The following is a 14,109-nucleotide window of genomic DNA, read 5'->3' as shown; positions in this document are numbered from 1 at the left end:
CGACTAGTAGCTAGTAGATTTCGAGATCACTGCCCATTCAAGCAGTATATCCCGAGTAATCCAGCAAAATATTGGCGACAGCAAATCATCATGCATACTGAAACCCCCAGGAAAGATGAGCAGAATCAAAAGTAAATGAATTTGGGTAGTTGTCGATCTCACTTCAGAGTTGCGGTGTCAAAAATCATATGTAACAACTTTTTTACGTCATAGAATTCGCGACACCTGTTCCTGAAGAGGAAATTAACACTGTTGCGAACTGTACTAGAAAATACGCCAGAAATTCCAAAAAAATATATAACCAACGAGTTAGATCATCACTCTTAGTTTTACTTCATAAATAACACTAATGTGGTCAGTTATATTCCTAAGAGAAACAAGTCTCTCGCAGTAATGAACGCGCTCTACCGTGATGATCAAATCAGTGATAGGGCTGACAAGAAACCAAATCTTATTTTGATTTATAATTCAACTAAAGGGGCAGCAGACACACTTCATCACCCAGTAGCTACAGATGCATGCAAACAGAAAACATCTACAACAATTTACCACAATATTCTTGATGTTTGTGCTTACAATGCATATATCTTATGGACTTTTATTGATCATAGCTGGAACGCATTAAGATCGACTAGAGGGAGAATATTCTTGGAGGAACTTTGAAAATCATTTGTCACGGAATAAATTGGATTGAGGACGCGTTTTGCAAGAACAGAAGATTCTCTGAGAATGGTCAGAAGCAAATGTGTCAGGAACAGCAACAACTAGAAAAGCTGCTGAATGTGCATGCATCTCAGCAATCAGTTATAAGAAATGAAATATAGTGTGGAAAATATAATAAACATGCTTGCAAAACATGTGTTAGATACTTACGTCCAAGCTACAATGAATAAGAACGAAAGTTAGAGAACAAATGTTAATGTTTTCAAAAATAACTTACTATGTTTCATATTAGTGATTCAAACAGTGGAAAATCCGAGATAGAATGCAACAATTATGAAAAAGATAGTTGCTATTCACCATTATAGCGGAGATGCTGAGTCGCAGATAGTCACAACAAAAAGACTGTCAGAAAGTGAGCTTTCGGCCAATAATGCATTGTCGGACATAGACTTGTGTAATACGTCTGTACGCGGCATTTCTACACTCCTAAACATCCCTAGGTCCACTGTTTCCGATGTGAGAGTGAAGCGGAGACATGAACGGACACGTGCAGCACAAAAGCGTATACGCCGACCGCGTATGTTGACTGACAGAGACCGCCGACAGTTGAAGAGGGTCGTAATGTGTAATAGGCAGACATCTATCCAGACCATCACACAGGATTCAAAACTGCTTCAGGATCTACTACAAGTACTATGGCAGTTAGGCGGGAGGTGAGGAAACTTGGATTTCATGGTCGAGCGGCTGCTCATAAACCACACATCACGCCGGTAAATGCGAAACGACGCCTCCCTTGGTGTAAGAAGGGTAAACATTGGACGATTGAGGAGTGGAAAAACGTTGTGTGAAGTGACGAATCACGTTACACAATGTGGCGACTCCATGGCAGGGTGTGGATATGGCGAATGAATGGTGAATGTCATCTGACAACGTGTGTAGTGCTTACAGTAAAATTCAGAGGCGGTGGTGTCGTGTTTCTCATGGTGGGGCTTGCACCTCTTGTTGTTTATCATGGCACTACCACAGTACAGGCATACATTGATGTTTTAAGCACCTTCTTGCTTCCCACTGTTGAAGAACAATCCGGGGACGGCCATTGCATCTTTCAACACGATCGAGAACATGTTCATAATGCACGGCCTTTGGCGGAGTGCTTACACAACAATAACACCCTGTAATGGACTGGTTGCACAGAGTCCTGACCTGAATCTTATAGAACACCTTTGGGATGTTGTGGAACGCCGACTTCGTGCCAGGCAGCACCGACCGACATCGATACCTCTCCTCAACGCAGCACTGCATGAAGAATGGGCTGCCACTCCCCAAGAAACCTTCCAGCACTTGACTGAACGCATGCCTGGAGAGTGGAAGCTGTCGTCAATGCAAGGGTGGGCCAACACCGTACTGAATTCCAGCATTACCGATGGAGGGCCCCACGAACTTTTAAGTCATTTTCAGCCAAGTGTCCGGATACTTTTGATCACACAGTGCATCTGACGCATGGCGCCGTATTTTTTCACTGCATCGTCTTAGCTTAAATTATTTACACTGCCGAGAGACCGTAGACTTTAGAATCCGACACAAATTTCAGCCTGATACCTTTACCTGCTACTGAGAAGAAGGGGTCATAACAATCGGACGGACGGACCGACAGACAGACTGACAAAAGGACAACGAAGTGATAAGGATCCCATTTTCACTGACTGAGGTACGGAACTATAAAAGGATGGTCTGATTTAAAAATTTACCCACTCGAAGACCAAGGAAGTAGTTTTTCAAGATAAGCCAGTTTTTCGATTTCGTGAGACGTCGGAGAACAGTAATATAAAGTTCACCCATAAATGTATGCATCTTGCTACGACGACTTGATTTTGGGATCTTTGGAACGAATAAATTGTTAACTTTACTATGCTTCGTATATGAAATTAGCTGCTATTCTGTTTCATTCGCGACAATTTAAGCTAAGCTAATAGGTCCCAACATAACCACCACCACCAAAGGAACAGCGATGGAGGGCAGCACGGAGAGTAAAAATCGTAGAGGGAGACCAGGAGATGAATACACTAACCAGATTCAGAAGGATGTAGGTTGCAGTAGGTACTGAGAGATGAAGAAGCTTGCACAGGATAGAGTAGCATGGAGAGCTGCATCAAACCAGTCTCTAGACTGAGGACCACAACAACAACAACAACAACAACAGCAACAATGGAAAAAGAGCGAAACGTTAGTAATATCTGTGATTACGAACATCTTTGCTAGGCTTATAAATTTCATAGCAGCAATTTATTCTGTACTGTAAGGTCCCACCGTAACTACAAGCTAGGAAATCGCGACATATTACGGAAAAACACCAATAAATTTGTAAAAAAAAAGTGTTGGTGAACACCTTTGGTGTTCGTTTCACCCCCGCTCTCAGGTCCCACTCTAACCACCAGCACGACTGAAGAGAATCGTTCAACGCGACAGAAGTGCAACCCTTCTGCAAATTGCTGGGGATTTCAGTGCTGGGCCATCAGCAACTAGTAGCACAAGAATCATTCAACGAAACATAATCGATATGGGTTTTCGGAGCCGAAGACCTACTCGTGTATCCTTGATGACAGGACGACACAAAACTTTAAACATCGCCTGGGCCGTCAGCACCGACATTGGACTGTTGATGACTGGAAACATGTTACCTGGTCGGACGAGTCTCGTTTAAAATTGTATCGAGCGAGTGGGCGTATACGAGTTTGAAGACAACCTCAAGAATATATGGATCCTGAATTTCAGGAGGGAACTGTTCAAGCTGGTGGACGCTCTGTAATGGTATGCGGCGTGTGCAGTTGGAGTGATATGGGACCCCTGACACGTCTAGATACGTACCTAAGCATCCTGTCTTATCACCTAAATCCATTCATGTCCAGCGTACATTCGACGGACTTAAGGCAACTCCAGCAGGACAATGCGACACCCCACACTTCCAGAATTGCCACAAAGTGGCTCCAGGAACGCTCTTCTCAGTTTAAACATTTCCGCTGTCCCCTAAAACTCCACACATATGAACATTACTGAGCATATTTGGGATGCCTTCGAAGGTGCTGTTCGTACTCTTAAGGATTCATGGTGTCAATTTCGTCCAGCAATACTTCAGACATTAGTTGATTCCATTCCACGTCTTGTTGCGGTACTTCTCAGTGATCGTGGGGCCCGAAACGATATTAGGCTGGTTTACCAGTTTCTTTGGCTCTTCAGTGTGATTTGCACTGCCGTGGCATCGAGAATTGGATTCCTAATACTTCAAAGTGGAAGCGGAATTGTCCGAATGGGACGGAACTCGGTAGCTGTGACGAGTTATGTACATGTATAGACAAAGAATTGTTTACAATTTCAGAAAAATTGATTGATGTATTCAGCTCAGAAAGCCTCCCAAATTGATAACAGCGCGTTGTTACGCGTCGACGCTTACGCAAACATTGGTATTGATTGACAAAATTGTTGGATGTCGCCCTGAGGGATAACATGCCAAATTATGTCCAACATCGTCAAAATCCCGAGCTGGTTAGAGGGCCCTGCCCGTAATCTTCCAAATGTTCTCAGTTGGGGAGAGATGCGGCAACCTTGCTGGTCAATGCAGGATCTGTCAAGCACGAAGATAAGCAGTAGAAACTCTCCCTGTGTGTGGGCGGGCATTATCTTGCTGAAATGAAATCTAAAGACGGCATGCGACGAAGGGCAAGGAAACGGGCCGTGCAGTATCCTCGATATGGCACTGTGCTGCAAGGGTACCGCGGACGACAACCAAAAGGGTCTTGCTATGAAATGGCGATTGACAGTCAGGTCGGTATTCCAACGTTGTGCGGGGCAGCTAGATACGTCTTCGCTGCTCATCAGTGCTCAGTTAGAAGCAGGACACATCACTGAGGACAATTCTATTCCACTCAATGATATTCCAGGCCGAAGACGTGTTAGTAATTATTACAGACCAATTTTTGCGAGATCAACCTAGAACGTGCTTGAACTATAAGAACAGTCAGTAAACAGTCTTACAATTCGGGAATTAAAACAGCAGGTACGTGCTCAGTGTTCCCAACTAATTGCTCACTCTTCTTCCTAAGACAGTCTTGTGTCGAAATAAATTGTAAGTTCTTCATCGAACAAAATAACGAATTATCTGTTCTTCTGGGACGGAAAACGGAAAGGTGTTCAATAACTCTCGTCCTTTTAGTTAGACTTACAAAGGAATAATAATGATCTGTAGTTGAATATTAAGATTTGTGATTTAATCCATTTTATCAAGGAAGTTATGTATGTATGATGTCAGTTCGTATAAAAGTCGACAGGATGAGTTTAAATTTCCTAGCAACAACATCATCTTACTGAATGGGTCGGTTTGCAATTTATTGCGTTCCTTTGTCCGTTGGGCGTTTATAAAAGAGAAGACCCTTTCGATGTCGTCATGAACGAGTTGCAAAGTCATATTCTGCACGTTTAAAAAATTCGATGTAAAATTCTAGGATATGAGTTGATAAGGTGTTGAGTTCCAGTGAGGAAGGACCATTTTTTTCCACTAATTTCGTGAAATTTTGCCACTGATCAGAGAATTTGCTGTCGCCTAGCTTAACGTTTTTCCTAGAACAGCACTGGATGATATATCTGTATATCCTGTTGGTATATCTCCATATTTCTCTTAATTCTTATTTCTCGCCCTTAGGCCAGTATTACACTATCAAATTTCTTTGTCAAAGATTTGATCAAAGATGTGATCTTATATTCTGTCAAATATATTTGACAAAGATCTCTCACCTATCGCTAGAAGGGGTATTACACTGTCATAATATGTTTCGTCAGAGTTCAAGATGGTTGACAACAACAACTTGTTATTAACCGCAGCAGTTAGCAGTTGCATTTGCCACAATTGCACTGCACTGTGTGCACATGTGGAAGAGAAGGGGGTGGGGGGGGGGTGGGGGGGGGGGGGAGAAGGAAACGTAACTGGGTGAAGCCGTGGGATTTACGACGACACGATAAAAGCATTCAACAAAACTTGTTACGTGAGCTTATAGTGGAGGACGTCAAGTCTTATATCAATTACGTAAGGATTAGCATACATTTCTGTATGTGCTCAGTGAAGTGTATCCTCATGTCACAAAGCACAATATTCACTTAAGAGCTGTAACACTCTGATTCCTTGCTACAGGAGAGGGTTGGGTTAGGTTAGGCCAGGTCAGGTCAGGTCTCCATTCTACTTACTCTATTTTTGTATTCAGGGTGCGTCAAGTTGTAAAAGGCCTCAACAGCTTCATACATCTCTATTAATTTTGTAGTTGTTGGCACACGCCAATTGTATTTACCGGCAATGTTAATAAAAACACTAAAGACGACAGAACGCTGCAACGATGCTAGCGCTCCACGTGGTAACATGTCACATTACAGCAAATAGAAGACAAGCGACTTCTTTGATCAAATCTGCAGCGAGGCCCTAGGTTTCATCAAATATTGGACGACATTTGACAAAGTTTCCTATTACACCATCAAATATCTTTGACAAAGATATTTGACAAAGAAATTTGATAGTGTAATACAGGCCTTGCGTCAGTAGCTAGGAACGGGCAGTTACGCCTGGTCGATGAGAAGTCAAATGGGACTAGTATACAAGACAGTAAAAGGCCGGATAACCTGCCAACCCGGACTACCGAAAGCGGACGCCTCTGGCGACAATACGTGACACCACGGGATGCCTGGCAGCTGGCGGCCAGGGCTGAAGCAACAGGTGGCCCCGCCGCTACAAGCACCCTCCCTCCGTGCACCCCGCCTCCCACTTGTCACGGCTGACCGCTCCCAGGGGAGCCGGCTCACACCGCCACTCCTCTATACTCCACTGCGTCCTCCAAAACAAGACGTTGGGACCTGTACCGGACGGCAACGTAACGTCACAGAATGCAATGGAACGTCGCTGTGCTACATCTAGACGGCAGCAATGGCCCATGCTGTCACTTAACGTATCCAGTTCTACATCTACATACATACTCCGCAATCCTCCATACGGTGCGTGGCGGAGGGTACATCTTCTCTCCCTGTTCCACTCCCAAACAGAACGAGGGAAAACTGACTGCCTATATGCCTCTGTACGAGCCCTTATCTCTCTTATCTTTGTGGTCTTTCCGTGAAATGTAAGTTGGTGGCAGTAAAATTGTACTGCAGGCAGCCGCAAATGCTGATTCTATAAATTTTCTCAGTAGCGATTCACGAAAAGAACCTCCTCTCCCCTAGAGACTCCCACCCGTGTTCCTGAAGCATTTCCGTAACACTCGCGTGATGATCAAAGCTACCAGTAACAAATCTGGCAGCCCGCCTCTGAATTGCTTCTATGTCCTCCCTCAATCCGACCTAATAGGGACCCAAACGCTCGAGCAGTACTCAAGAATAGGTCGTATTAGTGTTTTACAAGCAGTCTCCTTTACAGATGAACCACATCTGCCCAAAATTCTACCAATGAATCGAAGGCAACCATCCGCCTTCCCCACAACTGCCATCACATGCTTGTCCCACTTCATATCGCTCTGCAATGTTACGCCCAAATATTTAATCGACGTGACTGTGTCAAGCGCACCACTACTAACGGAGTATTCAAACATTACAGGATTCTTTTTCCTATTCATCTGCATTAATTTACATTTATCTATACGTAGAGTTAGCTGCCATTCTTTACACCAATCAAAAATCCTGTATCCTCCTACAGTCACTCGACGATGACACCTTCCCATACACCACAGCATTATCAGCAAACAGCCGCACATTGCTATCCACCCTATCCAAAAGATCATTTATGTACGTAGAAAACAACATCGGACCTACCACACTTCCCTGGGGCACTCTAGATGACACCCTCACCTCCGATGCACACTCACCATCGAGGACACCTTACTGCGTATTATTACTTAAGAAGTCTTCGAGCCACTCACATACTTGGGAACCAATCCCATATGCTCATACCTTAGTTAGGAGTCTGCAGTTGGGCACCGAGTCAAACGCTTTCCGGAAGTCAAGGAATATGGCATCCGTCTGATACCCTTCATCCATGGTTCGCAAGATATCACGTGAAAAAAGAGCGAGTTCTTCTATATTCATTAGGATTACTGAGTACCCAAAGTCGCCCGTGTGTTGTTGTGGTCTTCTGTTCGAAGATTAGTTTGATGCAATTCTCCATGCTACGCCATCCTGAGCGACCCTCCTCATCTCCGAATAACTACTGCAACCTTTCTGAATCCGGATAAGATATTCGTCTCCTTGCCTCCCTCTACAATTTTTATCCTCCACACTACCCTACAATACTAAGTTTATGATACCTCGATGTCTCATAATGTGTCCTACCAACCAATCCCTTCTTTTGGTCAAGTTTTGCCACAAATTTGTCTTCCCAATTGTATTCAGTACTTTCTCATTAGTTCAGCATTCTTCTACAGAACTACATTTCGAAAGCTTCTATTCTCTTTTTATCCAAGCTGTTTATCGTTCATGTTCTGCTTCAGCACGTGGCTACACTGCATACATATACGTTAGTGACACTTAAATCTATACTCGATGTTAACAAATTTCTTTTCTTCAGAAACTCTTCTCTTGCCATTCCCAGTCCACACTTACTATCCTCTCTACTTCGGCCATCATCATTTATTTTGCTCTCCAAATAGCGAAAATCATCAACTCCTTTAAGTGTCATAATTTAATACCTTCAGCTTCACCTAATTTAATTTGACCACATTTGATTATCCTTGTTTTCCTCTGGTTGATGCCATCTTATATCCTCCATCCTGACAATTCCGTTCTACTGCTCTTCCAAGTCCTTTCTGTCTCTGAGAGAGTTACAAAAATGGTTCAAATAGCTCTGAGCACTATGGGACCTAACATCTGAGGTCATCAGATATATATACGCTACTGAGAAGACTGCAAGAGCTGACAAGTGCGAGAATTATGGCACAATCAGCATAATAGCTCATGCATCCAAGTTTCTGACAAGAATAATACACATAAGAATGGAAAAGAAAACTGAGGATGTGCTAGATGACCACCTGTTTGGCTTTAGGGAAGGTAAAGGCACCAGATAGGCCTTTCTGACGTTGCGGCTGATAATGGAAGCAAGACTAAAGAAAAATCAAGACACGTTCATAGAATTTGTCGACCTGGAAAAGGCATTCGACAATGTAAAATGGTGCAAGATGTTTGAAATTTTTAGGAAAATAGGGGTAAGCTATAGGGACAGACGTGTACGTGTAATATACAGTGTGTACAACAGCCAGGAGGGAATAATAGAAGTGCACGACCAAGAACGAAGTGCTCAGATTAAAAAGGGTGTAAGACATGGATGTAGTATTTCACCTCTACCGCTAAATCTGTACATCTAAGAAGAAATGATGGAAATAAAAGAAAGTTTCAGGAGTGGAATTAAAATTCAAGGTGAAATGGTATCACTGATATGATTGGCTTATGACGTTGCAATTGTGAGTGAAAGAGAAGAAGAGGGTTGAGTTGTTTGGGGGAAGAGACCAAACTGCGAGGTCATCGGTCCATCGGATTGGGGAAGGGTGGGGAAGGAAGCCGGCCGTGCCCTTTCAAAGGAACCATCCCAGCATTTGCCTGAAGAGATTTAGGGAAATCACGGAAAACCTAAATCAGGATGGCCGGACGCGGGATTGAACCGTCGTCCTCCCGAATGCGAGTCCAGTGTGCTAACCACTGCGCCACCTCGCGCGGTAAAGTGAAGGAGACTTACATGATCTGCTGAATGGAATGAACAATCCAATTAGCACAGAATATGGATTCAGAGTAAATCGAAGGAAGACGAATGTAATGAGTAGAAATGAGGTCAGCGAGAAACTTAACATTAGGATTGATGGTTACTGTTATACCGGAGCCAAGGTAGCCCCTGTGGGCCGGCAACCCATATAACAGCACGGAGGACGGAGTTGTCTATGCCCAAAGGTGTACCCAAAAGCAACGTGGAGTGCCCGACCGGCTATTTACACACAAGGTAATGGAAACAGACATTCCGAGCACTACTTCCTACAGGGGAAGCTCGAGCCACGGCCTGCATTAAGTATCACTACGCCAAAATCTGACTGGCTGGAGACAGCTATTTAGCGGCTAGAACCATGCCCGAAGTTCAGTTCACGCCGGGTGCCGTCCTCGTGTACTGCAACCGTCGAAGAACCTTTGTGGAAAATAAGAAGTGAACTTTGCCTCAGTTTGGAGACTTTTTTCGTTATTGTTACCTTGCGTTTGTATGTCCAGTCATCAACCTTGTGAACTTACATAAATAAAAGTTGTGTTGTGAAAAATTGCTAATTGTCAGTCACAACAGTTACGAAGTAGATGAAGTTAAGGAACTCTACTACCTAGGCAGCAAAATAACCAGTGACGGACGGAACAAGGAGGGCATCAAAAGCAGACTAGCACTGGCCGAAAAGGCATCCATGGCCAAGAGAAGTCTACTGGTGTCAGATAGGCTTTGAGAAAAAAATATCTGAGAATGTACGTTTGCAGCACAGCATTGTATTTAGTAAAAGATGGACTGCGAAAAAACCGGTAGAGAAAAGAATCAAAGCATTTGAGATGTGGTGCTACAGGCGAATATTGAAAATTAGGTGGACTGATAAAGTAATGAATGTGGAGATTCTGCGAAGAATCGGAGACAGAAGGAATATGCGAAAAACACTGACAAGGAGAAAGGAAAGGATGGTAGGACTGTTGTCACTAGGTAATGACTTCCATGGTACTAGATGGAGCTGTATATGGCAAAAACTGTACATGAAGACAGAGGCTGGAATAGATATAGAGTCTGCTCCTCCGTGTCCATCTTCTCCTGTTTCTTATCCAGTTAGACCTCCCCTTCTATTTCCATTTCGTTCTTCATACTTGTGTACATGTGGTCCTTTCCCCTTTATATTTATCCATGTCTTCCTCTCCCCATCTCTCTTCACATTATCACCTCCATCCCAATAGGAAGTTGCTGGCTCTTATCCGCACAGCAATTGTTTTCACATAGTGAATCACATGTCTACCAAGTTTCGTTGAAATTGGTTTAGGAGTTTAGGAGCAGTTTTCTATCAGTGGCTTTAATCGCAAACGCACATACCACATATATTTAATGTGTCTGACGCATCTGCTTTAAAGCTTGTTTAACCGTCTTTGGAACGTAATGCACCATTGATGCTGGTTATCAGCGATCCGATAACTTGTTGGTAGGTATGTGGAGGTATGCGGCATTAGATGTCTACGCACTGGTCATGCAATTCGCGTAAATGAAGGACGGCTGATTTGGGTACGCGAAGTTCACTCTAATGTTCGTCAGACTACTGTAGCACGGTCCTTTCTCCGACACAACGACAATTATACAGCTGAAAGAAGACATCGTCCTCGGGGAGGACATCAAGCATGAAGAATGGAGCCGGTTTGCAGCTGTCAATGGTTCTTCGCTTACTAACGCAGGCCCCATGCAACCGCAGGAGAAGCTCTTCCATAGTATAACGCTGCTCCCACCAGCCTGCGTCCGTGGCACGTTGCACGTTTCGAGCAGCCGTTCATCTCGATGACGGCGTTTGTTGAGACGACCATCGGCCTAATGTATCAAAAATGTGATTTACCCGAAGAGCCGACAAGTTACCATTGATCGATGGTCGAGTACCAGTTGTCGCGTGAGCACTGCAATCGTAATTGATGGTGTCGTTGGGTCAACATGTGAACACGTAGGGGCAGTCTGCTGCACAGTTGCATGTTCAACATGCTAAAAAGAGAATAGAAGCTTACGAAATGTGCTGCTACAGAAGAATGCTGAAAGTTTGATGGGTAGATCACGTAATCAATGACAAGGTACTGAACAGATATGGAGAGAAAAGAAAGCTGCTTCACAACTTGGCTAAAAGAAGGGACTGGTCGATAGGACACATTCTGAGACGCCAAAGAATCACCAATTTAGGACTGGAGGGATGCGTGGGTGGTAAAAATAGTAGTGGGAGACAAAGAGATGAATACAGTAAGCAGATTTAGAAGAATGTCGGTTGCAGTAGTTACTTGGAGATAACCAGGCTTGCATTGGATAGAGTAGCACAAAGAGCTGCATCAAACCAGTCTTCGGACAGAAGATCACAACATCATGATCATCATCATAATCATCGTTGCCAACAACAACAACAACAACAACATCCCTACAGGATAAAAAATGTGTTCCAAACGAAGCACCAAAGTAGTCTATAATGCGGTGACTTTGGCATTAATTTTTTGGCACCCTGGGAAATCGTTGACGTGTGGCTGGGGAATATTTGTTGGGCGGAGAAAGCACATTTTACTCCACACGGTGTCGTGAATTCACAGAACTGTGGCATATGGGGTTCTGCTCCACCACATTTGTGCAGAAACATCTACAGCTCTCAGCTTATGTGACTGTGTGGCACGGTTTCAGAAGTTCCTTCAGTATCTGTCCGTTCTTATTAGAGAAGGCCACACCTCACGACCCTGCTAGGTGTACGGCGACATCTTCACACTACAAGGACCTCCTTGTGCAACACGTGATTCCATCTTTGCAAGCGAGCAACTGTATCGACACAATTATTTATAGGCAAGATGTGGTGACGCCACATGTAGATTGTCATGTGTAAGATCTGCTCCGAGATACCTCCGACAACGACTACTTCATCTCGACATATTCAACATGTTTGTCCTTCCATATCCTCTCACCTAAATCCATGCGAATTCTGGCTGTGTGGATATCTGAAAGATCGTGTTTATCAAGCATGTATCTGGACTCTTCCTGATGTGAAGGACAGCATACGATGAGACATCGCTCCGATTACACTGGATGTCGTGTGAGCAATTTTCGACCATACCATGTTATGGATGTAGTATGTTTCAGAATCTGGAGACCATAATGAACACTTGTCGTAACCATATCCTAATAAACGTGCCATTATCATGTGTTTGGTAGTTCTTCCCTCTTTTCCTGCCCCCAAACCACATTCTGACTTCTTGAGGCGCCACATTTTCACCTGGTGGCAGAAAGTGGAACTATTCTTATGTTCAGCATGCTCTACGAGCGCACTGTTTAATGAACATACCCTGCGCCGTGTGATGTATGCAAACAACACTGGAATTTATTTATAACCACCCCGAACGATGCTGGTGGCAGCACAAGCACTTCGGATCTCATCGTCCAGCGCACATTTTTGAACCTGAGATTCCAAAGGAGATCATTCTACCAGATCGCATGCTGACCCAACGACATCGTCAACTATGACTGCAGTGGACACAGTGTAATGGTTCTTTATTTACGTGACCATTACGGCACTCCAACCCACAGTTATCGATACCATTAATATCGAAATACTTTTCTGCAAAGTAAGACATTTTTTGTGACAATATTCACATTTGGTGTTATTAATGTATAGTTACTTCGATATATAGATATATTACAGTGACATGGTTCTTGTGTGTATCCATTTCTGTTAGACTGTCATAATCTTTGTCTTGTTGTAACCGTTTCTGCGTGAATGCGCACAGAGCAGTCGTTGTTTCACTTTGTAGAAGTTATGTTGTTATTTCACTTTGTAAAACAACAGTCAAGTCTTGTGTTTGGTTAAAGTGGAAATTAACTGTGTGAAGATTGATACAAAGCTGTTTTCTTGATGATGTGAGATTAAGAGCCGTCAGTGTGGCCGAGAGGTTCTAGGCGCTTCAGTCTGGAACCGCACGACCTCTACGGTCGCAGTTTCGAATCTTTCCTCGGGCATGGATGTGTGTGATGTCCTTAGGTTAGTTAAGTCCCATAGTGCTCAGAGCCATCTGAACCATTTTCTGACAATTAAGAAGAAGTATATGTGAATTTACAAGAAGTTTATTAAAAATGTGGATCGTGAACACCAACTCAAAAATTATTTCTATCATGCCATTGTTCCGATCTGGAATTATTTGAACATTAAGGACTTCCTGAAAAACGCATTTGTTAGGTCTTCAAATATTTCCACTCTGCAGCGGAGTGTGCGCTGATATGAAACTTCCTGACAGATTAAAACTGTGTGCCGGACCGAGACTCGAACTCGGGACCTTTGCCTTTCGCGGTCAAGTGCTCTACCAACTTAGCCACCCAAGCACGACTCACGTCCCGCCCTTACAGCTTTACTTCAAATATTGCTAAAATACAGATCCGGACCTTCTAGCAGCCAAAGTGGAATCACCCTAGAATCAATAAAATGAGCCATAACGACTTCGACGAAATCTACGTGGGAATCCATTCAAGATGACTTTTTTGCAGTGACCTCATTATTTCCATTCTCACGATACCATCTACAGTCAATAGTTTTATTGTTGTCCGATAAAGCGAACATATGCTGCGTGAGAAACATTATTAATCTGATTTCTAATCTACTTTGCAAGTGGTGATATTGTTAGAACGGGGATAGAGTTTGCACTTTGGGTCAA

At 43.6% G+C, this 14,109-nt stretch overlaps 1 protein-coding gene across 1 annotated transcript in view; it reads right to left on the bottom strand.

The window, feature by feature from the left end:
• The window catches only part of LOC126293576 (short neuropeptide F), a 518,100-nt gene that overhangs the window by 367,703 nt on the left and 136,288 nt on the right, over nucleotides 1-14,109 (bottom strand). The gene's annotated exons all lie outside the window — the stretch shown is intronic.

This window comes from Schistocerca gregaria, chromosome 10 (assembly GCF_023897955.1).
Source record: "Schistocerca gregaria isolate iqSchGreg1 chromosome 10, iqSchGreg1.2, whole genome shotgun sequence".
NCBI classification, from domain to species: Eukaryota; Metazoa; Arthropoda; class Insecta; order Orthoptera; family Acrididae; genus Schistocerca; species Schistocerca gregaria.
The sequence above is the reverse complement of the archived record's forward strand: the minus strand, read 5'-3'. Positions and strand labels throughout refer to the sequence as shown.